Source organism: Camarhynchus parvulus, chromosome 3, assembly GCF_901933205.1.
Source record: "Camarhynchus parvulus chromosome 3, STF_HiC, whole genome shotgun sequence".
Lineage (NCBI taxonomy): Eukaryota > Metazoa > Chordata > Aves > Passeriformes > Thraupidae > Camarhynchus > Camarhynchus parvulus.
In genome coordinates this window covers 84371585-84398396 of record NC_044573.1, presented here as the reverse complement: position 1 = coordinate 84398396, position 26812 = coordinate 84371585, and positions in this window count along the sequence as shown.

Genomic DNA, 26812 nt, shown 5'->3' with positions numbered 1-26812 from the left:
ACCCTTAACAATATCTGATTGCTTTCCTATCCATTACAATTTGAGCAATGGTTAGCAGGAAGCAATAAGGCCTAATTAGAAAAAATGTGAATGAGAATGTGGCCTAGATATTGACAAAGGACAAAGTTTTTGCAGAAAATCTAGAGCATTCATTTATTAATAACATATTTTCTTAGGCATAATTTGTCTAAAAGAAATTTCATCAGCACTTACAGCTATAAATTCATATTTTAAAGTACATTTTCTAACTGATTATCATATTATAAAATACACCCATAATAAAAAAAAATTACACTTATGACTGTGTTCTATTGTGAAATAACCAGAGTTTTAAACTACATCTGTCTTTTTCTATTATGTTAAATAGAGCACAACAAAAATTGAGTGTTGAAATATGTTCTCAAAGAAGTGAAGTATACATAGTTATCATCTGGCCTGGTAATGAAAAATACCACCAGTGTATGTCACAGGGTGAGTGGTAAGTGTAGGACAATTTCTACCTTCTTTGAACTACAGGCACTAAATGGATGTAGTTGTGGAGGCCAAAGAATTGGGACAATGCACTCAGGCTGAAGGACTGTTTTCTAAGTCTACACAAGCTCATAGAACTTTGCAAAGCAAAGCTGTGTTCCCCCATGGCTGTATTCACAGAGTTGTGCAGGACAGCGTAGACTGGAAAAAGTAAATACACTGCTGCCTGCAGTTGTGGACTCTGAAAATAAAGGGATGAAGTCTTCAAAAAACTCAGTCTTCAATGAGTTTAGACTTCCACTGCTGCTATAGGTCTATACACTCAAGTGTAGTCAAGGATTTGCCATTTTTTCAGAGCAATGTCATAATTATACCAAACTTGCCGCTGTGTACATAACCTTTCCCTTCAACCTTGTGGAGAAGTTTATGTTAGAGCTTTGTAACAATCCCTAACATTCAGGAAGAGGAGTAATTCTATTAAAAAGTCATGCTTAATTTTGTTATTATATAAACCCAATGTAATGCATTTTTAAACATATTTTAATGAATAAAACATGTTCTCTGTTTAAATGAGGATACTCTGTAGCAAAGTTTTCTGGAAAGCAGTAGTTAGAAAATTTCACAATATTTCTTCTCACCTTCATTTAACTATTGATATATTCAAATGATAACACCTTGTAAATAAGTTTCAGGACTGTCTAAAAAGTATTATTCAGTTCTTGAAAAACTGAATAAACGTGTGATATATTTTATTCTCTAAATCAATCACTTTATCATAAACCTGCTTAACAAGGTGGTAATCAATATATTGCAGATTTTGAAAATTAATCTTTCATAGGAGCATATCTTCCAAGTGATCAATTAGAAAGCTAGACCAGGATGAGAAAGCATTTCTCTTATGCCCCAGTGTCATAGCTTACCAATCATTATTTTAGTACATCACCAAAAAAAAAACCCAACCAAAACAACACCACCTTGTGGTGTTCAGATGTACTTTTTTTCCTAGCAAAAAATTAACATACTAATGAAAAATATTTAAAGGTGGAATCTTGAAGTGCATAACTCTGTTTCTGAAGACAACGTATTTTAGGAATTTTGCAGCCCCTTTAGCCTTAGATCACCTTAATATATGTTTATTGTGATAGAAAAACAGGCCGGGCTTAAAGATAAAAGAAAATAGCAAACAGAGATTGAGTGTTTCACCCAAGTTACACACAAAAGAGATTAATCATATTGTAGGAACCTGAAGTTATTTAGAACTTTTTATGGTGTCATCCAATCTGGTTCAGAAAAATTTCAGGTGTCAGCAACAAGCTATATATAATTTTCAGGAATTTGTGTCATGTATTTTTACAAAGTTTTAGGTCTATACATTGTGAAAAATAAATATATTTTGCTTTATTAGAACTAAAATAATCTTAATGGCTATTTTTATAATCTGATATAGTAAGAGATAAATTTCTCATCAAAGGTATCAAAATCCATCTGTGGGAGGGAAGAATTTCTTACTAGCCCATTAAATGCAGGAGATAATGAATTTCTAATGAAAGAGTTTTATTTATATATCCCTGAATTTAGCTAAGACTGTGTATATCTGTCCACATGGTGAAGAGATGCAGTAAGTGACTATAAATTTTACAACAGCCTAATTCCCTAGAAAGATCTTAGGAATGGCATGGAATAAAACATGTTAAATATGTTTTAGGCATGCTAGTCTAAAACTACCAAGCTGTAGGTTCTTTTCTCATTAAAAAAATGAGAAATGAGTACTGTATTTGTACTGTTTTGTCATTGCAGGGTTGAGGTGGGTTTGTGCAGCCAGGCTTTAGTAATGGAGGGGACTACAGGGGTGGCTTCTATGAGAAGCTGCCAGAAGCTTCCCCCATGTACAGCAAAGCCAGCGCCAGAGGGCTCCAAGACAGACGTGCCTCTGGTCAAGGCTGGGCCAATTAGAAATGGTGGCAGTGCCTCTGTGATAACAAAATGAAGGAGAAAGAGGAAAATAAAAAAAATATTGCACTTATGTAATTGACCAGAGAGGAGCAGGGTGAGAATATGTGAGAGGAACAGCCCTGCAGACACCAGGCTCAGTGCAGAAAGAGGGGCAGGAGGTGCTCCAGGCACCAGAGCTGAGATTCCCCTGCAGTCATGGTGAGGCAGCTGTGCCCCTGCAGCCCATGGGGATCCACAGGGATGCAGAGATCCACCTGCAGCCCATGGAGGAGACCCACACTGGAGCAGGGGATGCCTGGGAGGAAATTGTGACCCCATAGAAGGCCTGTGGAGAGAGGAGCCCGCCCTGGAGCAGCCTGTCCTTGAAGAACTGCACCTTGTGGAAGAGTGACTCACATTGCAGCAGTTTGTGAAGGTGGACTCATATTGGAGAAGTTCATGGAGAACTATCTCCTGCAGGAGGGACCCCAAGCTGGAGTAGGGGAAGGACTCATCTCCCTGAGCAGCAACAGAAACAACCTGTGATGAACTGACCATAACCACCCACCTCCCTGCACTGGTGGGGAGGAGGTAGACCTGGAAAGGAGGCAGGGATAGGAAGAAGGTGTTCTTAAGGTCTTAATGTCATTATTCTGCTCTGATTCAGTAAGTAATAAATTCAATCAATATCCCTATTTCTAGCCTGCTTTGCCCGTGACGTTATTTGGTGAGTGATCTCTCTCAATCCTTATCTCAAATCATGAACCATATTTTCTCTCCCCTGTCCAGCTGTGGAGAGGAGTGATAGGGAGGCTTTGGTGAGTGTCTGGCATCTAGCCAGGGTCAACCCAGTACAAAGCATTTTTTTCACCCTCAATGGCAGGGTTCAATTTTAATTATAAATTACCTCACAAAGTTGTTTCTTACATTACCATGACTTTTTCACATTTATATTTTAGCTTGTCACCTATTTTGTGAAATTTATCTACTTCAGGCCCTCAGTTAATAAAAGTTTCATTATGTTTGAATGAAATCAACTGATATCCTCAACTCACGTTTCACTTGTCAAGTAAAATTCCAGAAGGTTTAATGGGTCAGAAAGAATAGAATATCCTAATTTGGAACCTATTGCAAAATCATCTCCAAAATCTAGAAATGAAGCTTTTTATAATGGTGGGTCTAATTTAGCTTTAAAGGGTCAGTTATGAGCAATGTCTGCCTCTGAGATAAGAAACTGGCTATAACACACAAATATAATTAATAATTTATGGTATCTATAAGGAAAAGGTTCCCTCAGTACTTCTAACCATGCTGCTAGCAACACCTAAATAAAGGGCCAGAGAATTTCAGGTATAGGACAATAATATCAGAATTTGTTCCTGACTGATCCTAATCACACATGGATTCTTGTTAATGAAGCAAGAATTACTTTAAACTTCTAGTTTGAAATATAAATTCCCTATTGACATTAACTTGATTAAAACATTAGAGATGAAATAATAATATCTTACAACATTTCACTAAGATATTAGAATAAGGTATAATACTATTTATAAATAAATCACTAAAAGTATATAATGTCTAGAGGCAATAGCCTTTCTACCCTATTAAGAATTCTAATCTATTGAGCCATATACTTAATAATTAATTATTTAGCATTTTTCTGAGTAGAAAGAATCCATCCACTCTGATGTTGCTTTCACACCCATCTTTTTCTACCATTCTACCTTTCCAACATTTCTATAATAAGAGCTATTTTTCATCAAAGTAGGTTTTCACACAAATATGATATATTTTTGCATTTGAAGCCAGCACAATAATATACAACAAGTAACATCAGAGCTCAGTTCTGCATTCTTTCTAGTAATCATCTGTCTCCAGAGGCACCAAAATACTTGTCAACTATGTTACTAAATTGGGTCAAGTAATGTTAAAAACATCAAAGCTGGGCTTGTATCCCCCAAAAATAATTCCTAAGAAACTCAGTTTATGATTCTTTATAATTATAGCTTAAAAACATACATAGAAATCTGCTATCTTTTCCCATGGGATGCCTTCAGGACTTTGCAATGATCCTTCAATCTTGAAGCTACTCCAATTTATATGAAGATGAAATGATTCAACAGATTTACTGTAAAATTAATATAAACACCATTTTTTCCTTTTTCACTGTTTCAGAGCAACTTATGGATTCAGAAATTAGAAGAACTATTGTTAACATACTAAGGTAATCTGACTCACAGGAATGCTCAAGATATATATTTCAGCATTTCTTCTGCTGATATAACTCAATTTTCTGACTTGCACAATTTTTCATAACTTCTCATTTTATCAGTTTCTTTCAATATTGTGTAACTGATTTGAAATTATAAAATAGCATTTCAAGCACAGTTGCATTACTGCCTCACAAAACTGAACTTTTTCTGGTTTTATTTTCTATTTGTTTTCCCCCCAAATTAAACCAAGCATCCTGCCCCCCCCACAATGTCATAGAATCATGGAATGCCTTGGGTTGGAAGGGACCTTGAAGACCATCTTGTTCCAGCCCCCCCTACCATGGGCAAGGACACTTTTCACTAGACCAGGTTGCTCAAAGCCTTATCCAGCCTGGCCTTGAACATTTCCAGTGATGGGATATCCGCAATATCTCTGGGAAACTTGCTCCAGTGCCTCACCACTCTCACAACAAAGAATTTCTTCCTAATACCTAAACCAACCTACCCTTCTTCAGTTTAAAGCCATTGCCATTTGTCCTGTCTCTACATGCTCACACAAAAAGGATGTTCCCATCTTTCTTGCAGGCTCCCTTCAGGTCATGAAAGACCACAGATCATCTTGAAGTATTCTCTTCTCCAGACTGAGCAATTCTCTTAGTCTTTATAGCAGAGGTGCTCAATCCCTCTAATATTGTTGTGTCCCTCCTCTGGACTCATCCAACAGATCAATGTCCTTCTTGTGTTGGAGATCCCAGAGTACTCCTTGTGGGGTCGCACAAGAGTGGAGAGGAGGTGCAGAATCCTCTTCCTCAACCTGATGGCTCTGTTGCTTTTGGTGCAGACCAGGATGCAGACGTAATTTTCCAGCAGTGCTTGGTGACTTCCAGGTTCTCCTCATTGCCTGTGCTGTCTGCATTCTTGTGAAGGTGCCTCAGCTGGGCTTTCAATTCTGTTGTCTTCCTACAGGAACACTCCTTAACTCCTTTGAGGTATTTCCCTGGTGTTTCTCTGTTGGCTTCTGTTATCTCAGGAGTCCCTGGCTCATCTTTGTAAGACTGCAAATGCCCTCCAGTGCGGCCAGCACATTTCAGAGTTAGCAGCAGAGGGTCCTCACCAGCACCTATCCCTCTAACCTTCCAGATCACCCCACAATTTGCGTGGGACAGGCTCCATGGGAGTGGCTTTTGTCCAGGTGGGGCTGGCACGGTACCTGCTGGCTCCACCCATGCAAGTCAGAGCTGCCTTTGAGACACAACTCCACCACCTCCTGCGTGGGTGCTGAGGTTGGGACGGCTCCCTCTGCTCTGGTTCTGACGTCTTGCTGGGTAGGAAAGCTCACCTGCCTCCCATATCCTCAGCTCCAGATCACTTCATATTTGAATCACGTACTTTATTACACAAATATATATATATGTGTGTATATATAAATATGCAAATATATATATATATATATATATACACATACATATATATATATGTATGATGTATTTCTTCAACAGATAGGAGAGCATTTGAAAAGTATTGTTCTTTTCAAGAAGGTATAGCAATGCAGAAATTAAGGGACATGCCTGGGTTACAGTATTAGTTCTATAAATAGATTTAGATGGATTTCCACACTCTCTCAGGAAGTAAATTCACAAATGGCCTTATCTAATTCTCATTCAAATCAATAGCAGCCTTTAGTAGGCTTTGAGACTAGTCTATTTAATCTTTCTTTATCTCAGTTATTCTGCTGTAAATGGAGGATATCTCCTTTAATCACAGAAGTGAAGTGAGCATGAATGTTTAATAATTTATAAAGAGTCAAAGAGTGCTCAGACGTAGGCCATAAAAGCAAGGCCCTTTCTATATCTATTACTGAAAATACTGCACAAAGTCCAGCTCTTTTAAGTTTTTTGCCTCAACTGGAGAAAAAGGAACCTTGCTCAGATGACCCTGAAAACTCCTAACCTTCTTTGGTGGAGCAGGAAACTTAGGTGCGTTACAGGCACTGCTTCAAAACAATCCCTAAAGGGAAGTTATTTGGTGACGTGGTTCTCCTACTTTATGTATAACCATCCTTTCTAGTTATCTATATGTACTAGAGACTTGAGTCATGCTCCCAAATACACCCTCTGTTCAGCTAGTGCTCTTATTCTATTGCCACTCATGGGATGGGAAGCAGAAAAGGCGTTGTTTACATTGATAAGCACTGCTGTGACGGTGTTCACAGGGTTCCCGGGATGAGGGAAGAGACGAGGATCTGACTCCATGTTTCAGAAGGCTTGATTTATTATTTTATGATATATATAACATTAAAACTATACTAAAAGAATAGAAAAAAGGATTTCATCAGAAGGCTTGCTCATAATAGAATAGGAAAGAATGATAACAAAGGTTTGTGGTGCGGCTCTCTGTCCGAGCCAGCTGGGCTGTGATTGGCCATTAATTACAAACATCCAACATGGGCCAATCACAGATCCACCTGTTGCATTCCACAGCAGCAGATAATCATTGTTTACCTTTTGTTCCTGATGCCTCTCAGCTTCTCAGGAGGAAAAATCCTAAGGAAAGGATTTTTCATAAAAGATGTCTGCGACACACTGCCAGCAACTATCTAATGTCTCTCTGCAAATACTGACTGGGTGGTTTCATTCATTATTCTTATTCAGTGTGGCTCCTGGCTTTTGATATCCTTTAATATTATCTGGGTGAGTATTATCTGGATGAGTATGAGCAGGCACAGACCAAAACCAGCCCGGGCGGTGTGCCAGCAGTGAAATGGTATTTGGGACCAAAGGACAGTGCTCAAGGATGTGCCTTGCTCCTACACAAGTTAACCCACACAGCTGCACTCAGACTGCTCTCAAAGCAACAGAATGAGCAATTTCTGGTCTAAAACTGGGTATTAGAACTGCTTAAGCCATGGGAAGAAATTGACATACAGTTCACAATTCTCACAAATTCTCTTTGTTTCGAGGCTCTTGATATGTTCATGTTACAGAACAGATTGAGTACATCTCCGTGATGACTTAGACTTTTTACTAAAGCTGCTAACACCACTCTTGATCTTATACAGGATTCTACACTGGACTTTTTATTGAATCATGGAAAAAAAACAAACATGCTTTCTCATCCACTGGGGTAAAAGTAGATAAAGGTAGTACAATCAAAATTCAATGTTTAGCTAAGCAATCTACCAAGACAGTTAAAATAAAACTGCTGTTGAAAAATACTATTTTAATTATATTAAGATTTGCAGCTAACAGAGTAATTCAATGTAGAACATCTCATTACAAAATAATAAGGTAAATTGATAATATCTTTGCACTTTGATAGCAGATGCAATTCGATACTAAATTAGACTGCTTTCATGAAATCCAGGTATCCCACAGTGCTTAGGGTCTGTTTAACATTTAAAACAGCTATGTATCTGTAGATCTCTATCTTAATACATTTTTGTCACGGTTATTTCATTATTAGTTTTACTGCTTCTTTTTCAAGTGCACTCATGAGCCTAGTAACAGATTGAGAAATCTACAAATACCACAATGCATCACTGAAAAGAATAGAGCCTGATAAAGAACATTTTAGAAGCCTGTTTTATTTTTTTTAATTCAAATAAAACAAGGGTAAGTTGATAACAGTGTACTTAAAATGACTAATTAGGCTGGCTGAACATAGGTACTAAATTGGCAAAAAATATTTAATCATCATATGATTCAATGACTGAGATCGTTATAATTAGTAGATGTTACTTTCACAAAAAAAAAAAGCTGCACTTACAGTAAAAAAATAAAATTAAAAACTGTTCAAACTACAAGGTCAAGATTTGACAAAAAAATATTTCTCTTGGGAGCTTTTGGTTAAAAGTAAAACAAAATATTTCAGCATTAGTATTATTAAACATAAATTTGCCAATTACTGGTTTACAATCAAATGTTCTATCTACAAGAAGTTTTCTTTTTACATTTATGTGGACTTGAAAATGTACCTTTTCAGAAATAATAAAATGTTTTATTAGGTACATTTTTACAGCTTGGCCTGACAGAGTGAAAAAGTGTTACAAAGTTTAATTACTTGCTTTATTGCTCCGATAGTCTGGTATATATGCTTATTGATATATTTCATTGATATATTGCCTTATTTCCTGAGTTCTAGAGCAGCTGGACCCTATACTGGTATCTGAAAATTAGAATTTCTCCCATCATCAATAAAGAATGGTCATTTCATTTAAAAATAATGATCATTTAATTAACTTTATGTGTTTTCCTTTAAATAAGCAGCAAAGGTATCATTAGGGCTTTTATGGAATAAATCCAATGCTGATAATTGTGAAGTTAATTTAACTGTGAAATGGATGCCAGAAAATGTTCTCGAGTTGTCTGTGCACCATAAGCTCAAAGAGTATAAATTTGCATAAATCTTTTGAGTTGTGGATTTATACAATCAAAGATCCTAGCTTCATGTTAAAACCTGCTGTTCTTCATAGTAGCATATATATAGAATAGGGAATTATGGGAGTAGAGCTACCACTGAAATTTCCATTCATTTTTTGCAATCTTAGTTTTTATAATAAATGACCAAGTCTTTCTCAGACAGAAAGAAAAAGGTAAAGAACTCAGAAGAATACATATCCTAAGCCAAAACCAAACCCATACAAACCTTTTCTGAAGCCTTAAGGATAACAAAACCCTTTGTTTAGAGCTGAAGGGAAGGGATACCATCCAGAGGGACCTTGACACACTTGAGAGATAGGCAAATGCAAACTTCATGTAATTCAACAAAGCAAAGTGCAAGGTTCTACACCTGGGGTATGGCAATCTCAGACACACAAACAGACTGCTCAGAGAAGGGATTGACAGCAGCCCTGTGGAGAAAGACTTGGGGGTGATGGTTGATGAAAAATCTGAGATGAGCCAGCAGTGTGTGCTTGCAGCTTGAAGACCAATTGTACCCTAGGTTGCATCCAAAGGAATGTGGCCAGCAGGTTGAAAGAGGTGATTCTCCCACTCTGCTTTTGAGAGACCCCTCCTGGAGCACTGCATCCAGCTCTGGTGTCCCCATCATAAGAAGAACATGAAACTGTGGCAGCAAGTCCAGAGAAAGGTCATGAAGCTGGGGTTGTTCAGTCTGGAGAAGGGAAGTTTGTGTGAAGACCTCACAACAACCTTACAGTGTCTGAATCAGCCAACAGGGAAGCTGGAGCGGGACTCTGTCAGAAGCTCTAGTAATAGGAGAGGGAGTAGTGGGTACAAACTGATCTTTAACATCCACTCCAAACCCTTACCATTCTATGACTCTATGGTAAGTCTCATCCTTGAAGAGAGCCATTCCTACAAAAAGATTGCATAGAACAGCCACTTTATTCACAGACACCGAGTTTATCGAATAAAGAGCAAACTCTTCTAGGAGCCCAAGGATGCATCTTCCATTGGTGATTGTTGCCAAAATACTCTAGTCTCAGTAATTCCTCTTCCACCTTCTTATAAGAGGGCTTATATGGTTTAATGCCCCATTTTGGATTTTTTTTTTCCTTTGAAGTGGAGCTGATTTGGAAGACAAGTGTATCAGTCTTCATACTGCTTTTATACAGGATGTTTTTCTCTGGTCCAGGATAGCATTATGTAAAGAAAAGGATTAGTAACTCAAAAGCAAAGACATTTTTCTGTGACTTCTTCCAATTCTTGAACTTTTTTATGTGAACTTAATTAAATTTCTATTCAATTTATTTTGCTTAGTTCTGAAGGTCCTTCCTTGATAGAAAAGAGCTCTTTTAGGAGCTCCTTTATAAGACTAGAAAGAAGGCATATAGTTAGAGTACACTCAACCAGGAATACTAAGTATGGCTTAGAGGAATGCTGTGTCAAGTCACATCTTAGATAACTGCATGCTTTTCATGACCTAGGTTTTCATTACTGGTTATGAGAGTTCTAGATTTATTCAAATTTTCTACTTTACAGAACACGTCAGAAATAATACAAATAATCCAGACATTAGTGAACTGTTTAATAATAACTAAACTATTCTGTCTGGACAACTGCTTTGCTCACTCTAGATTAGAACCTGTCTGTGACAAAGATATCAAATGTGGACAGATAAAAAGTTAAGAGGATAGTTCACAAGAAAAGAAAAGCCAAAAGGATAGCCGAGATATATTTTAAGTCTTCTCTGGACAAGCCTTTCTTCATCTTTCTAGTCAAAGAGGTAAACTAACAGATTAAGTTATGTCAGCCAATATCACATACATAGTACTTCTCTCCACTTGGTAATTTTGGTATGCATTACAAGTCAAAAATATGCTGTGGAGAACATAAAAGTTTTGTCTTAACTATGATCTTCTCTGTACTGCTTTTATCTGATAAAATCACACATCAGTTCAATAACCAGTTTAAATCTGGTTTTCTATTAATTATTTTATGTCTGAGAAAACTGTGGTCAATTACAATTAATAAGTAACCTTGTATTATGCTCCAATGTAAGTATTGTTTCTTAAATTGTAAAATAATGCCATCAGTCATCTAAATGAAACAAATAAAATTTATAGCATGTCACTCTCAGTTTGATGCATTCTTAATTTGAAAACTCATGAATTTACATATACAATTCAATAGTCTTGTAAATTGCTTTTTGAAATTGGCTTTTGAAATAATCTTTTTTTTTCTGCCTCACATTACTGTACTGACTGAAAATTACTTGCATCATGAGATGACAAAGGAAACTCATGACATCTGACTATACCGGTCTTGTAATGCTTCCTTCTTTTGGCACAGATTTCATATTATAGATGCATCTTGCTGCCATCATTAGTAGCTGTCTTCATTGATACAGAGATTCTAGGACATGTGGTAGGGTTAAATTACTCTCACTTAATAACCACTTTTAGGTTGCTTCTTTTTTCGCATATACACACTAACTGGTCCCTTAATGCATCATTTAAGATCTCTGAACTGGCAATGCTCTGTTAATTTTCCTAATTCAGCCACTTAAAAAAAAATATAAATGTGGAAGTAGTCTGAAGTCACCAGCAGCTGAGGGAATAAGTGATGTTGCGTAGTTTCCACAATCTATGTAAATGTTTTTTCCACTGGTTTAATAGGGCCACTTAGCTTAAGCAATAGCTTATAAAGGTTAACCACCATTACACTCACTAAAACCACAAAGTAGTGTTTGGTGGGGTTTTTTTGCAATTTAGGATATTAGGTGGTTTATATTATTTGAAGCCTGAGATAAAGGTGGGACAGTTCTCTACTGAGCAATCAAACAATTCCATTTCCCCAAGTTAGACATGAACCTTTTTTCTGTTTTAAACAAGTGATTTGCTCACAGTCCCAGTAACTACATGTTTCTTTCTTCCTTATGTTTTTTGCTAGACTTTAATCCTTTTTCTTTTACAATTTTTATGGCAGGTAATTCTGTCCTATGTGTTATGTTCTTTGCAACTTCCTTAATAATGGTATTTTGAAAAATTATAATGAATTTTATGGAGTTAATGATATCTGTAAGTTTTGACTATTCAGCTAAATGTATTTGGATCTAAGAAATGGTGAAATAATAAAAATAAAATAATTTTAAAATAATTTAAGGACATATTATCACCTTCTTTTGCACTCAGTATATAAAGAACATTTAATTTGCATGCTTTTCAACGATGCCTGAATGCAGTTTTATAGATGTCACACATGAAAATATGAGGGTTTGCAGCATATATCTTTCTATTTTCCCTGCTTATACATTGTCTGCTTTACAGTGCAACATTTGGCCATGTGTAGCATAAAAACAAAATCTTTCTTTGTAACAGGAGTTGATGCAATGCAGCAAAAAAGGAACACCCACTTATGGACACTGCTGAGATCAATTTATGAAGTAAACCAAGCAGGGCTGTGCCAGGAATAGCTCTGCATTCACACACACACACACACAGGTACACACATGTATGTACTGCAGTAGCCACCGAGGAAGACATTTTTACAAGTAGATTGTGATTTCAGTCCAAATATAGGCAGGGTATAATCATAGGCCTTGGTTGTAAGAACCTATATGTTAGTGCCTGAGTGACTGCTCTGTAAGCTGAGCACATACTCTGATGTCAGTATGCATTGTCTTTAATTGTGTCCTGTACCAGCTCATTCTTAAGGAGAGGTGTAAGAACACAGTGTCCAAAGTGAACCTCCAGGTACCACATAGAAAGTTGGGTATTATACAGGTAAAGGATTGATAGCTTTTCTCACTTGGAAAAATATTTTAAAAATGTGAGAAACAGTGCAGCTGACCCCCTTGACCACACATGGGAACTCTGAGTAGCATGCCATAGTCAAAAAACAGATTGTCATCCAGCAATGCAACAGATACCGTTCCCAGTATTGGGTGGGACATAAGATTGCTGTGACACTGTCTACAATTTCTACCCTTTAAACAATAAAATAGATAAACCTGTGTTTTTCTAATTGAGATCCCAAAAGAACTGGTACTGAGAAGGAATTAGCTGAGGCAACCATGGCTCCATTTCAGTGGGTTGGCATAGAGGAGCCTGAGGAAACACAGTGATCACCCCAGTCATGCTCAAACTGCCCAGCAGCTCAGCCCTGACATGGACTCTCTACTTATGTGCATTTTTTCCCCATACGCTGTCCTTGAGGAGTGGGGGGTTGTTGGACATGTCATCAATCAAGTCAGACAACAGTGATCTCACACTAAACATTTCCATCAGTCTCAGGTAGCGTTGCTCTGTCACCACTTGGTCCAGGGCCCCAGCCATGGCTCATCCCACTCAGTTCATTTTTATGTTGTCCTGTATGCTGCATTTTATGCTGTTTGGTCATAACTTGTGGTCAAGGCAAGATTGTAATTTTCTTGTGATAATCACCTGGAGACCCTTTTCTATTAATTTTTAAGTCTTCTTTGCAAAGCCTAAAAAATACTTTGAAATAATCTGCTTTCATTATAATCAAGTAATCTTTTCAATAAATGATTGATCACTTGGCAATGAGAGCAAGTCAATGCAACGCCTGGTAACTGTCAGTCAGGTTTGATTGCAGCAAATTTGATCAAATTGCAGCTGATGAGTATCTCCAGTTTAAGTCACTTTGCATGCCTGTTTCCAGTTTTAGAAAACTATTTGGATGAGTAGTGGAATATTAACACTAAAAGTAAACAAGGAGATGATTATATGGGCAACAGATTTTATTCTCCTGCTATAGATACATTGATATATCTTTTTAAGAACTTGTAGCAGAGAGCAGATTGACAGCTTTATTGCTTTTATGTTGGATTACTTAAGTAATATTTCTGACAAGAAGAAATTAAAAAAACAAACAATTCATCCATTTTCAAGAACTTGTTAAATATACTTGCAAAGCTGATCTTCCCAAATCAAAAGAAAAAAAAAGTGTTGTCTATCAGTCACACGAATTTTGTCTAAAGAATGAAACAAATCTGCTGCTTGAAAACTGACAGCTGAGCAAACAAGCACTGTTACAAAATCAACAATTTTATTTATATACTTGTAAAGGTTTGCCATTGTGTGGGCTGCAGAGATTGTTCTTTCTCAGAGCCCAAATCTACTTTAAAAAATCCCAATACACAAAACAAAGAGAACACACACACCCCTCAATAAACCCTGAAGTTTGTCTAGCCTACAAATTCAGCCTTAATTCTACACATATAAGGAAAAAAAATCAAAGAGAAGGTATGCCTTTGGGTATTGAAGTAATTTTCTTGTCTATGGATGCTTAATGTCAGTCCACCTCATTTGTCCTTCACTCCTCCCCCACCTCTCATTACAATTGCGCCAATTACTGTTTGACACCAGTCAGGGCAAGAAATGCTTTTGGAGTGCTGTCAGCATGGAAGGTACACCAGGGGACCTCTCTGATGCTGAGGTCTAATAGAGAGATTCCCCGGCCTCTCCCTTCTGGTCGGGGAGATCAATATAGAAATCTCTGCTCATAGTGATCAATTCACACTAAACTTTCAGGTATATTTCCCTTTGAGACTGGTATGTCTTTGAGAAACTTAAGAATATTGACAATGAGTCACAAGTTTTTAGACATACACGTGGTTACAGATGAACTACTTGACTTCAAGTGGATTATTTTTGCATGATTTTGTTTTAATTTTCATTGAAATACTAGCATAATGTTATAACATTAAATCTCAGTCACCAAATTCTATCAGCAAAGAACTTGAGACAGAAATTAAATTCTCAAATTGTCTAACAGTTTAGAAATATAGCAATTGGATTAAATAATTTCTTCCCTCCCTAAGAACATTCATAATAATTTCAAAACTAAATGTTGCAAGTTTCCTTGTGTTTCATTGGAAACCATTGCTAATGATGAAACAGTATGGATGCTTTTTTTCCCCACTGAGTATAATTGCAGTTAAAAAACACCAAACCAAGTTTCTTTCATTTGTAAAACTTTTGGCAATTACTTATGTGAAAGACTATTTCTTATTTATAATATAACCCCTAAAAGATTCTATGCTACAGTTAGTAGTATTATTTCAGGTCCATTAGTGCTAAGTTTCATTTTTAAAGGTCTCTCAGGGCAGCTAAAATAATAGCAAAAAATTGAAGACATACGCCACTAATGAAGTCTGTTTCATAACCTCAGAGCTATGTTCTTTCACCATTTTGACAAAAAGTAATTACTGTCTTTATTTTACCCAAAGGCTAAACTCCTAATATAAGAAAAAAGAGCGTGGGTTAAAAAACACATTGAATTAAATGTGCAGAATAGGTAAAAATAGAATGACATAATGCTTAATAGTAAGCCTATAAGTGCTAACTGGAGCTATTCATGTACCCACCAAAAAGAAGTTAAGAGTAGAATTGTTTGCTAGTTTTCCAGTAAACACAATTTTCAAGACAGAGAATATGCACACACACACACACACACACACACACACACACAAACACATATACATTTATATGCTGATTTTTATTTTAATCAGAGTGAATTATTCATGTCACTAATAATGAGTGTAGTTTTAGAGCAAAGTAGGCTTGAATTCTGGTTAATAATGTATATATTTTTTTTCATAAGAGGTGTTACAGTCTGATATAAAATTTCCCATGCTGAATTTCATCAACATCATTTTGAGACAGGTTTTTTTTCAACGGCAATTACAAGATGTGTTGTTTCTTTTGTTTTTCTTTCTTACATCAACAGCAATTCCAAGGTTTTACAGTTTTTAAGAGGGGTGGCTACAAGAACAGACCACAATAAACAGACCACTGTGATCCCTAATCCAAAATGTATATGCAAAGCAGAATAGATATAAGATTATTGATGTTTATTTTCAGACTTCTGCCCTGTGGCATGCACAAAACAGCCCCTCTGGTCCAGAGCAGACTCTCACCCAGGGCTGACGTGCCAAGGCCTGGCTGATGGTTGGGCTCTTGTGCCAAACACGAGTCTCCACCTTGGGCTCAGCTTTCCCCACAGTGCCAGGCAGACCTGCATGTTTGCTCCTGTGCTCTGGCATTTCAACTGCTTTATAGTTCTTTTATTTATATCAGCTCACTGGCTTAAATCACCACTGGCATCTCTCAATGACCATCACCAGATTTTTGTAACCTCCTGCTTCAAATGTGTTAGAAAAGTCTACAATTGTTTCCTTTTTTCTTTTCCCATTCCAGGTTAATCTAGTCATTTAGAGATGGGCAGATCTAGCTGAAGACTCATTATTTTGGGTTGTTCTTTCAGGTAGGCTTCATTGTCTGAAATCAGTACTAAAAGTTGTATTCTGCACAGTTCGTGGAGACTGAAGACCATACTAGTTAGATGAAAGGGATGTTATGAAACCATTGTCAGACAATCCTTTACTTGCCCAACAAGGTCATGTTCTTGTTCAGGGTGACAAAAATACTCCAAAGAAGCTGTGAGTTCAACTGATTTAATTAAGCAAATATTAAAACCTTTTTGTATAATTAATTCCAAGCTGGGTCTATGTGCTGAGCTTTAAATCAGTTTTAAATCATCTAGAGTTATCCTGAATAAATAGGGTCTGAATCTAGCTGTGTTACTTCCACAGCATTCCCAGAGCTCAGATTACATTTTGAAACATAGTTCATGAGGATATTTAGCACCTTTATTAATAAAAAGATCTAGACATCTTCTAAGGGAAACAAGTCCTTCAACAATTTGGATAGAATGCTAGCCATTGTTAGACAGGTTAATTCCTTTACTGTTTCTAAAATATGGTTTCATCATTGCATAGTATCTACTAGGATATCCCAAAATAAAAGCAGAAAGAAATCAGAAGCCTTTTTAATGTTTTCTTTTCAACCTCTATCCAACCAAAACATTACTTTTGATCATGGCTTACTGATATCAGGTACCCCACCTCTTACTTAGCCACATTACACTACGTACTGGATTAACAAAAAAGCCTTACCACAAACCTGGTAAACCAGCTCAATATCCTTCCATTTCTGATCTCTATGTTGAAGAACCAAGACTGCCGTTCACCAAGTGTGACAAGAGAGTAAAATTAAATAAAAACTTTTACAGTGAAACATAGCTATACATCTATTGAATAATTTTTTTCACGCTTCTACTTAAATCTCTGCTTGTCTCTTCTCTGAAGGAGGTTACAAAATGTCAGAAAAGTAGACATCGTGAAGGAAATTCTAGGAAAACAAAAATATTTGAGGAAAATATCTCCATTCAAGGATGGGAGAAAGCAAAGAATCAGAATTCTCTAAAGTTTAATTATGGAGTAATTTTGGCATAAGTAAAATAGCCCAATTACAAAGATTGAAAAATAAAGAGGCACACTTTGTTGATTCCTGAAAACCTGGAAATCTGTGAAAACCATAAATATATTCCTGTTGCTTTTTGGTTTGTTTTGGTTGGGTTTTTTTTTGGTTTTTTTTGGTTTTTTGGGTTTTTTTGGTTTTTTTTTTGTGTGTGAGTGCATCACACTTAAGTAAATCTTCCAAATTGAAATGGACATTAATGTAAGAAGTAAAAATTTACTTCAACTGTGTTTCCTGAAAGCTTGAAAGAAGTGGGGTTTCACACATTTCACACATTTACCTGTCCTGAATTAAGGACAGGTCTCCTTGCACTGCACACATGTAAAAGGAGAAACATCTTCCAGAGTTCCAGAGTCAGGAAACAGAGAACTCATGGTGAACTCTTCTGCAGTCACAGTGTTTCAGACAATGTTACTACTAATTAGTATAGTAAAAAATGTTAGTAAAAGTACCATATTGTAAAAAATGAGCTATAGAAAAGCAACATAGCATTAAATATAAATACTTTTTCTGATTGTTTTGTAATCTAATGTTTGGAAGTACAATTTTTATTTTTTTTACCTTTTCAAAACTAGATTCCTATGAAGATTATAGATTTTATGCATACTTGCTATATTGGTAATTCTGAAGTTACATCAATATTGAGAAAATTAAGTCCGATACCTTCATATCATGGTCATAATTCCATAATTAACCCTTTAACAGAAAATAGGTGAATCAAGGTGATAAAGATATAGGAATGAAACAAAACAGATTTTTAAACCCTGGAACCTGGATAATATATTTTCAGATTTCTCAAGAGGCTGGACTGCAGTTTTTAAATTACTTTTGAACTCCAGTTTCTCACCAAAGAAATTTTAAGAAAAGCTAAAAGAAAGCAAACTTCTCTGAAACCAGATGCTAATTAAGCATAGCTATTAATTATCTTGACTAACAAGCTCAAAGATCATCTGAGAAATTGTTCTAAAGATCTTTAGTATCTCAAGAGGAATCTGTAAATAAGTGTATTAAATCAGAAAAGCATAGTAAAATTTATTGCACTTGGGAAGGAGTATATGTCAGTATGAATGAAGATCAGGCAATATCCATGCAAAGGTCAGATGTTTTTGAAATAGTTAGGGAAGTAGCTACAGGGTAGGCTAAGGGTGAAGTATTTAAAATGGATGAGCCCCCCCAAAAAAAGTCCAATATGAATTTTTCCAGACTATTAGTAGCCATAGAATTTTCTGCTATTTGACATTTTAAACTTTATCACTTTTCCTTCCTTTACAGAAACAGTAGTTCTTGTTTTCTCAAAAATAAGCAAGCAAAAAGTAGACAGAAAGCAAAATAATTCTTCTCTACCAATTCTTTATGTGGACATTGGTGACTGTGGCAAGCTTTACATTTCAACAGTTCTGGAGAAAGTAAGCACACTTGTTTACAGGGCAGCCTTTAAATTTCCTTGGCCTTAAGTGATGTGGCATTAAATCAAGTTACACTAAGGAAACAGCACTGACCATTCTGACAACTGATTTCTCACTTGTGATGGATGAAGACATCTATATACTAATTCTATTAGATTTACAGCTGATGTTAGGAACAGGAACCATGGTCTTCTTGAATCTGAACAGTCTTATATGAAGTGAAGGAATTACCCAAGGGAGCTGTTTTTATTTTATTTTTTTGCCCTTTGAGGATCACAAAACAATTGTTTATCATTTCCAGAGACCTTTTGTCTGAATAAGAGACATAGAAGCTTACGATGAGTGAGTAGTAGAAACACTTGGAAATGTTACTGGAAAAAATTACTGAGAAAATTTATTAGCAAGTCAATGTAAGTGGTGAAAATTGTTTTGAAAGAAATTGATTTTCTGTAGATTTGGCGAAATAAAGAGAGATGGATTAAAAAATTAAACTTTCCTAAACATCAAAAATGCTTCCAACCTCTGTAAAATGGAATCAATACGACCTTCATTATTCCTCTAGACCCTTTAATTTTTAACCAGGTTGTATTAACTATTCCTGTCTTAGAAATGTGTGTAACTGAATACATGTCTGTTACCAAGCAGTTAATACAGCTATAAATGTCAGTGAATACACTTTTTGAATACACTAGAGTATGTTAATTGAAAGAAAGCACTTATCCTTTTGATTTTCACTATACTCCTTGGAAATTACATTATGTCCTGAATTTTCCCAAGATGAAAGCTACTTAGTACCACAGTGTTGATACTAATCCATCAAACAATGGTTTATGCAAACTATTCCCCAGGACCCAGTAGATACCAAAGGACTTGCAGCTGAAGTTCACCTGCACATTTACAGGTTATTAAAGCTCTAATCTTTGAAGTTCATGGTGGTTATCTCTCTGCCCCTCTATTTATCATTCAAAATAAATAATAAAAAGATGAATTTGCATGGTCAGTTCTACGACTTGACGAAGTAAACCACTGAGATTAGCTCAATTGGTTATAGCATGGTGCTAATAATGCCAAGATTGTAGATTTAATCACAGGATGGGCCATTCGTTAAAGCGTTGGACTTGATGATCCTTGTGGGTGGATTCCAGCTCAGAATATTCTGTGATTCTGTTAACATTAGTCACTATGAATTTCCAGGAAAATTCTAGGAATTCACTATTTCCTGAATAATTTGAGCTGGGTTATTAAGCCTTCATATTAATTCTCCCAGGATTCTCTTTGAGCAAGAGCAGACAACACAGGGACAAAGCTTCATCTCAGAAAGATTATTGGAAATATCCAATCTCATATTGGATTAATCTGATTTTAAAAATGTTAGAGGAGCAGATATTTAGCATGTTAGTTGTATTTAGGTACCTCAGAATGTAGAATCATAGATTATCAAGTCCTGGCTACTAAATTCTTGGTTTATGCTTTAAAAATTTTTGTGTTACATTTACAGGTTTTGTCAAATGACATTAACAAACATTAAGAAATGTGTTTTTTACCCTCCCAGGATCCTTTTCAAAAGAAATTGTTCCTTAAATTTAGAACTGCTGACTTTCTCTTCACGGACTAGTCAGATCAGTTTTAAGTTTTCAAACCTTCAACTTTTCTTGGAACTGTTGTTACTGTGCAAAGGACATCTAACGTACTGGTATTTATTGCTATCCTGCATTATTTCTTTATTATTTGAGAAATAAACCAGCACACTATTGCTTTGCCGATTGTAATTATCCACAACCCAGGAGATTTTTTTTTTTTACCTTCAGAAAAGAAATGAGATGAAACAATACTGATTAGTAAGAAAGTAAAAATAGAATTAGTCCTTCAGCATGATTCCTTCTATAAAGAACTGTTTCAAAAGAAGGTTTTAGCACCTGAACAAGGATATCTTATGTCCCTGGAATCAGCACTAACTGCTGTTAGCTACATTGCTTCCATAAAATTGTATCATGCATTTGATATTCCTACCACAAAATTGGATTCCAAGTGTTTTATGGCATATGAAAAATTTTTATTATGTTCACAGTTTTAATACCATTTTTTGCAATTAAATATAGAAGTAGTAAAGTTATATATAGAGGTATTGTACCTGGTTTTGCTGTCATGTGCTATTAGTAAAAGCCAATTTCTTGCAGTTATTTAAAGAAATATCTATAGCTTCTATGTGTGTGTATTTATGCCAGTTTAAGCAGATCAGAGAAGTTCAATTTTCTAATCTTTTTCCATATATTTTTGCCTTGATTCCTCAGCACTCATTGCCTCTTGCTGTCTTAGACCTACTGTCCTCTACTTCATCCTCTATTCTATTGCCATCACATAAGATTTCATAAAAGAAGCAAGTTAAAAGTCCCATCAGCTTCTGTTTTTGCTAATACTTCCAACACCCTGGTCTGTTGTCACTGAGCACTGTGCTCTGTAGCAATTTAGATAAACATTACAGAATAATAAACTTTTCTGTATTTCATTTATTCCTCAAGTCAACAATGAGATATGGTAATACCATTTCTGGCTTGTGCTTATAAGTCAATAAATTGCTTACACTGCTTACATAATGTCAGTGCCAGAGTTTTTCTGTGCCTTCATATGGATAATTCTATTTCTTTTGTGATACATTTTTACAGCAGTTACTTTCATTTTAAAATGGTGACATAGCTCCAGTTCCTAGAGTGGCAAATTTCAGAGGAGATATAATAAAAGAGGTTTTCTTCTGGATTTTCTTACATTCTCTGGGTACTTTCTTCAATACTCGTTAGGCTTGAACTCATTTTAGTCCCTTGATTATCCATTTTGCCTTCCCAATAATTTGTATGCTTTCCTGAAGGTACCTGACTGGAAAGGTTTCTAGCAGAGAAATTCAATCACAGCCTTGGAATAAGTTAAATTAAAGATCACACTTGTAAATAGTATGACCACTCTGAGGCTGGAAGACGAAAGGAAGGGAAGGGAAGGGAAGGGAAGGGAAGGGAAGGGAAGGGAAGGGAAGGGAAGGGAAGGGAAGGGAAGGGAAGGGAAGGGAAGGGAAGGGAAGGGAAGGGAAGGGAAGGGAAGGGAAGGGAAGGGAAGGGAAGGAAGGGAAGGGAAGGGAAGGGAAGGAAGGGAAGGGAAGGGAAGGGAAGGGAAGGGAAGGGAAGGGAAGGGAAGGGAAGGGAAGAATGGAACCTTACATGTAACCTTATCTTTTACCTGCTTAAAAGACTATGGGCTTTACAAAACTTTTGTGAATCATGTTCAAAATATTTTTGGAGAAATATATACCTGTTATAACTGTCATACAATAGGGCTGCTGCAGTTCTGGAGGAAAACTAGGAGTTTACAGACATTTGTAAGGCTCTTGTCAGAGTACAAAATTTTGTGTTAATTTTACGCATTAAATGCTGACTTCTTTTTTTTGTCATAATGTCTGTTTATAGCTGGCATTAATAAATCAGATGACCAACAGAAAAAAAAAACCAACAAAACAAACAAATAAACTGAAGCAGCTGCTTTGAGCAACAACCAGCCTTGTAGCCATGTAAAAAAAATGTAAAGATATTCTTATGCCATTTACTAAGATGGCTCATCACCATCTGCTGGGAGAAAGATCTAAGCTTTTGGCTATTATTACCCCAGGACCTGTGATAATATTCTGTAGTTTGGGGGTCTTGAGAACCTTTCACCTGACCTCATCTGCAGGTTACCCCAAAATTTAATCTCTCAATATTTTATACTAATGGGTCTTTCTGTTGGTGTTACCCAATCTAAGGAGATTTGCAACCCACATTCTCCTCAGGGAATTGCTTTGCTTCTGCAACAGTCCAGTGGCCAAACTCTTCTGTACGAATCTATGTATGTACTTCTTTCAGACTATACCACAAGAAAAGGCAACATTTGCTGTTTGATGCTGAACAAAATTGCTGAAAATGTCATTAAGTGCAGGAAAAAAAGGAAACCGTGGCTGTTTGAAGGACTGAAGAGAAGCAATAGACTGATACAAGCATACTGATACAACTATTTTTATTTAAGGCTGTGATTTCTTTACCCAGTTAGTAATGCAGGCATTAGTAAAGTAACCTCATATATACTGTCCTTCTGTAACCATGGCCAGATGACCTGACAGGAGTGATTTGAACCTGGGTAAAGATGACCTTAAGGAGCTTGTCAACCTAAATCTATGCAGGGAGAACCTTGGAGAAACTCTTGGGAATTGTGAAGAGCTCAGAGTTATTGAAATATACCAAGTATTTAGATATGGGCATCCAGGCAGTCACACAAACCTCATTTTGATACAAGTTTTACAATGTAACAAATGTCTCTTACAATTAAAATCATGATTTATTAGGAATACTAATTATTTATAAATAGTACGCGATAAGCAGTATATATGCAATTTAGCAGAAGTGATTTGTTTAACTATAAAATCAATTGAAGCAAGTATAAGACAATTGAAAGACTTTAGCATTCCCTTTTCATTTGCCCTCTCTCTTTTTCCTCCAGTTTTCTCTGGTGATTTTCAACTGACAAAAATAATGCCACTGAGATATAAATGTAAAGAAAATGAATTTTTGAGCATTCAGTTTCAACCAGATCTGGTTTTTTTAATAGTAGATCCTGTTGCATTTATCTGGCAAATACATTCCAAGTTTTGTCTTTGGATGGTATGTGTGCCTCTCTTTTTTTTTTTTAATGTTCCTTGTCTACTAAAAGGTCTGGGCTGCAAGGCCTTTATCCTAACATATGCAAAGTTTGCAGGTATAAAAATCATGACTTGAACCATGAGCGTGACATCACTTCTTTTAGACTTGCCAGAAATGCAAACTTCTAACTCAAATCTGTTTGCAGTTTTCATTCCAGAGAACCCTTCTGAGAACTTCAGGGAGATGAACAAAAACATGTTTAGATGCGGATTAAAAGCTACCCTGAAGGGGTAGATAAACTTTAAGGGGTTCTAATTCTGTCATAGTTCCTGGGGTTTTTTTGTAGTTTTTCTTAGTGCACTTTTGTGTTGCCACTTTTAAACTTTAAACTTGGAAATTTTTATTTATAAGAACTGAGCATGTTGAAGCGTCTTCCAAGCACTATTGAATGTTGTTGAAGCCGCTGAAACATTGTCTCATTTCAAGTCTCTTTAGCAAATATGAAGAGAATGCCAAGTAGGGGACAAGAAGATCTGATCCTCAAAAGACATTGTTCACAGAACTCTGAACAAAAAATGTCCATTACAGGTTAATCAGTTCTGTAACAGAAAAGACCACTTTGAAAGAATCATGAGCTGATTAAATATTTTTTTCCAGTTTTTTTCAGGTACAAAGGAAACTGGAAAAGCTCAGAGCACATAGCTATTCAGTAAACTTTTCAGTAGTGATACTGAATTCAGTCTTTTCCACCATTTCCCTTTCACCATTTTCTTTAGAATTCCTTAGTGTAGCAACTTCTTCCCAATAATATAGTTGTTTTTATTGATTAAATAGAGTAATAGTTGATTCAATAATGTATATAAAGAGTGATATCTGAGATATTTTTCAGCTATGAGGGAGAAGCCTTGACTGGTATTCCCAGATTAAACAGTTAGACATGCATTATTCCTGTAGCACAGACATTCCTGAGCAGTTCTTTGATATGAGACAAAAAACATTGACACAGAGATTTTGTTGAAAGAACTCTGAATTTTTCTTTGCCTTCTGGTACTGCATTCATTTTACCTTTCCTCTTGATTGTGAAAAATATCATCACTTAAAGTTTTTTCTCTGCTCAAAAGCTTCTCTCAATTCTCTTCTAAGGCAGTTGATATAATCCTGTTAATTTTTGGCAAGGAAACTCACATTTTTGTCAATGTAAGTGTTTCACATTTATATTTATGTGATGACCATCACATTACTGAAAAAATTGTAATGATATTTCCAATGATTACTCCTTCATATTCTTAATGTTTCTACTGTTATCTCAAAAAAAGTGTTTTTAAAAGATCTAGTAAAGAAAGCCTAAGAATACTGAAGATGTGACTGACTAACAACAGCTGTCAAAAAAGTAGGATATAGAAATTTAAACTAGTTGCAAATAGTTTTTCTGCATGTAATGGCAAGTGGATATCTCTCTATTCCTTGGCTTTTGGTGCTTAACATAAAAACATGATGAAGTGTCCAAAGGAAACAGGTTACTCCAGAGGTGATAAAGAAAGTCTTCAAAACTATCCTAGACTATCTGTCTAACTAGGAATAACTGTGATTTGGTCAGATAAATCTCAGACTTATGTTACAGATTTACTGAAAATCAAGACTATTAACTGGTTAGTACAGAACAGAGTGTCATGATTCTTTTATATTCCTGATATAATAATGTGAATGGGAATTTTGGATCCACACAAAATGCAGTCTTACAGCGACTGGACATTTTGGTGTTTCAGAAGATATGATTTCACTTCAAATGAATGAGCTGTCTGAACCATACTGTTATACTGCTTTTAAATATAAAAAATACTGTGCAATTTTATTAAATATTTTCAGTTTTGCTATTTAGGCAATGACAACTCAATAACCCCTTCGATGTTAAGTGTTCAAGGAAGTACACAGTATTTCTAAGGAAAATGGTGTCCTTTAAGAAACATCTCATATCTCCATTCTACAAATTAATCATATTGGCCTTTAATTCAAATGCATTAATAAGAACAAAACTATAGTGTACTCATGACTCAGGACTTTTTCTAAAAATTCAATTGCATAAAATTTGTGTATTTATTTAGATATCTATATGTGCCACTTAATATTTAAAGAGAGAATTATTTAAAGAACTGAACTGGCTGTGTCCACTAACATTTTTGAAAACGGAGCATGTCAGCCAATGGATAGAAAATAATTTTTAATTGATTTGGCTTTTCAACCAAATTCCACACTTTTTAAAAAGGCTATTAAAAATAACAACTTCTGAACTATTTTGTAAATAGAAACCATGCCTTTCAAAAGAAGGGAAAGAAAATAGGCAGACAGCTTTTTATATTTTCTATTGCCAGAGAGAGAAAGAGAGAGAGCAAAAATGGTCTAGTAAGTAGACTATTCATATTATAATTAAACAGTAAGTTCAAATACATGATTTTACGGCTCAGAAGTATTCTCTCTACATTTTTTAACTATAGATGGATCTTAATTTTCCCCACAACACAAAATTTTGCTTTGTTGTGCAGCAGAATTTAAAATAAAATTTTTTCACTAAGCACTTTTACATTTTTACATTTTTACATTTCTAAAACATTACTCACTACTGTTCTGTGGCTTTCTCTTAACTCTTAAAATTTTTTTGAGTAATTCAATTGTGTGAATGTAGTCTGACATTCCATTCCAAATGACCCTCTGTCTGTTGCATTAAACACTGTTAGGATGATATAAATATTATCCAGGAAGATTGAAGAGGAAAGAAACGATTAAGAAAGCAAGACAGTAAAGCTACAGAGGTTGCAATGTTTTAAATGACTGATAGTAGCAGCATTTAGTTTTGGTTTGTTGTTGGGATTTTTTTCTGTAAAATACTTTTCTTCATAAGCAAAAGTGAAGATAGGTGAGAAAACAGACCTTACCTATGCTGTCCTTAAACTCAGTGTCATGCAAGTAGCAAATTATTTTCTCTCACTGCCTTTGTTGTTTCTTAGACTATCTTTATCTTGGGAGCTCAACAGACTGTGAACTGCACTGTCTCTAGAGCTGTGTCTAGCTTTTCTCTCAGCAACCCATAGAAGTATTGATTGTATCCTTGTGTTTGGGGTGTCAATCCCACCTTTTACCTTTTTTTTTTTTTTAATTAAATCACTTCTCTGGAGGTATCATAAAGAATGTAGATGTACTTTCCATGTTTTATGCTGTCCTCGCTCTAAGTTCCCTTAATATGATTATCCTGTCCTTCCCTCTTCCAAGATCACTGGTGGTCAGAGTCACTTTAGACATTATTCAGACTTTAGGGATTTGTTACAGATTTTTCAGTAAAGAACTATTTGACAGCACATATAAATTATACCGATGCTTCTGTAGAGAGGTGAC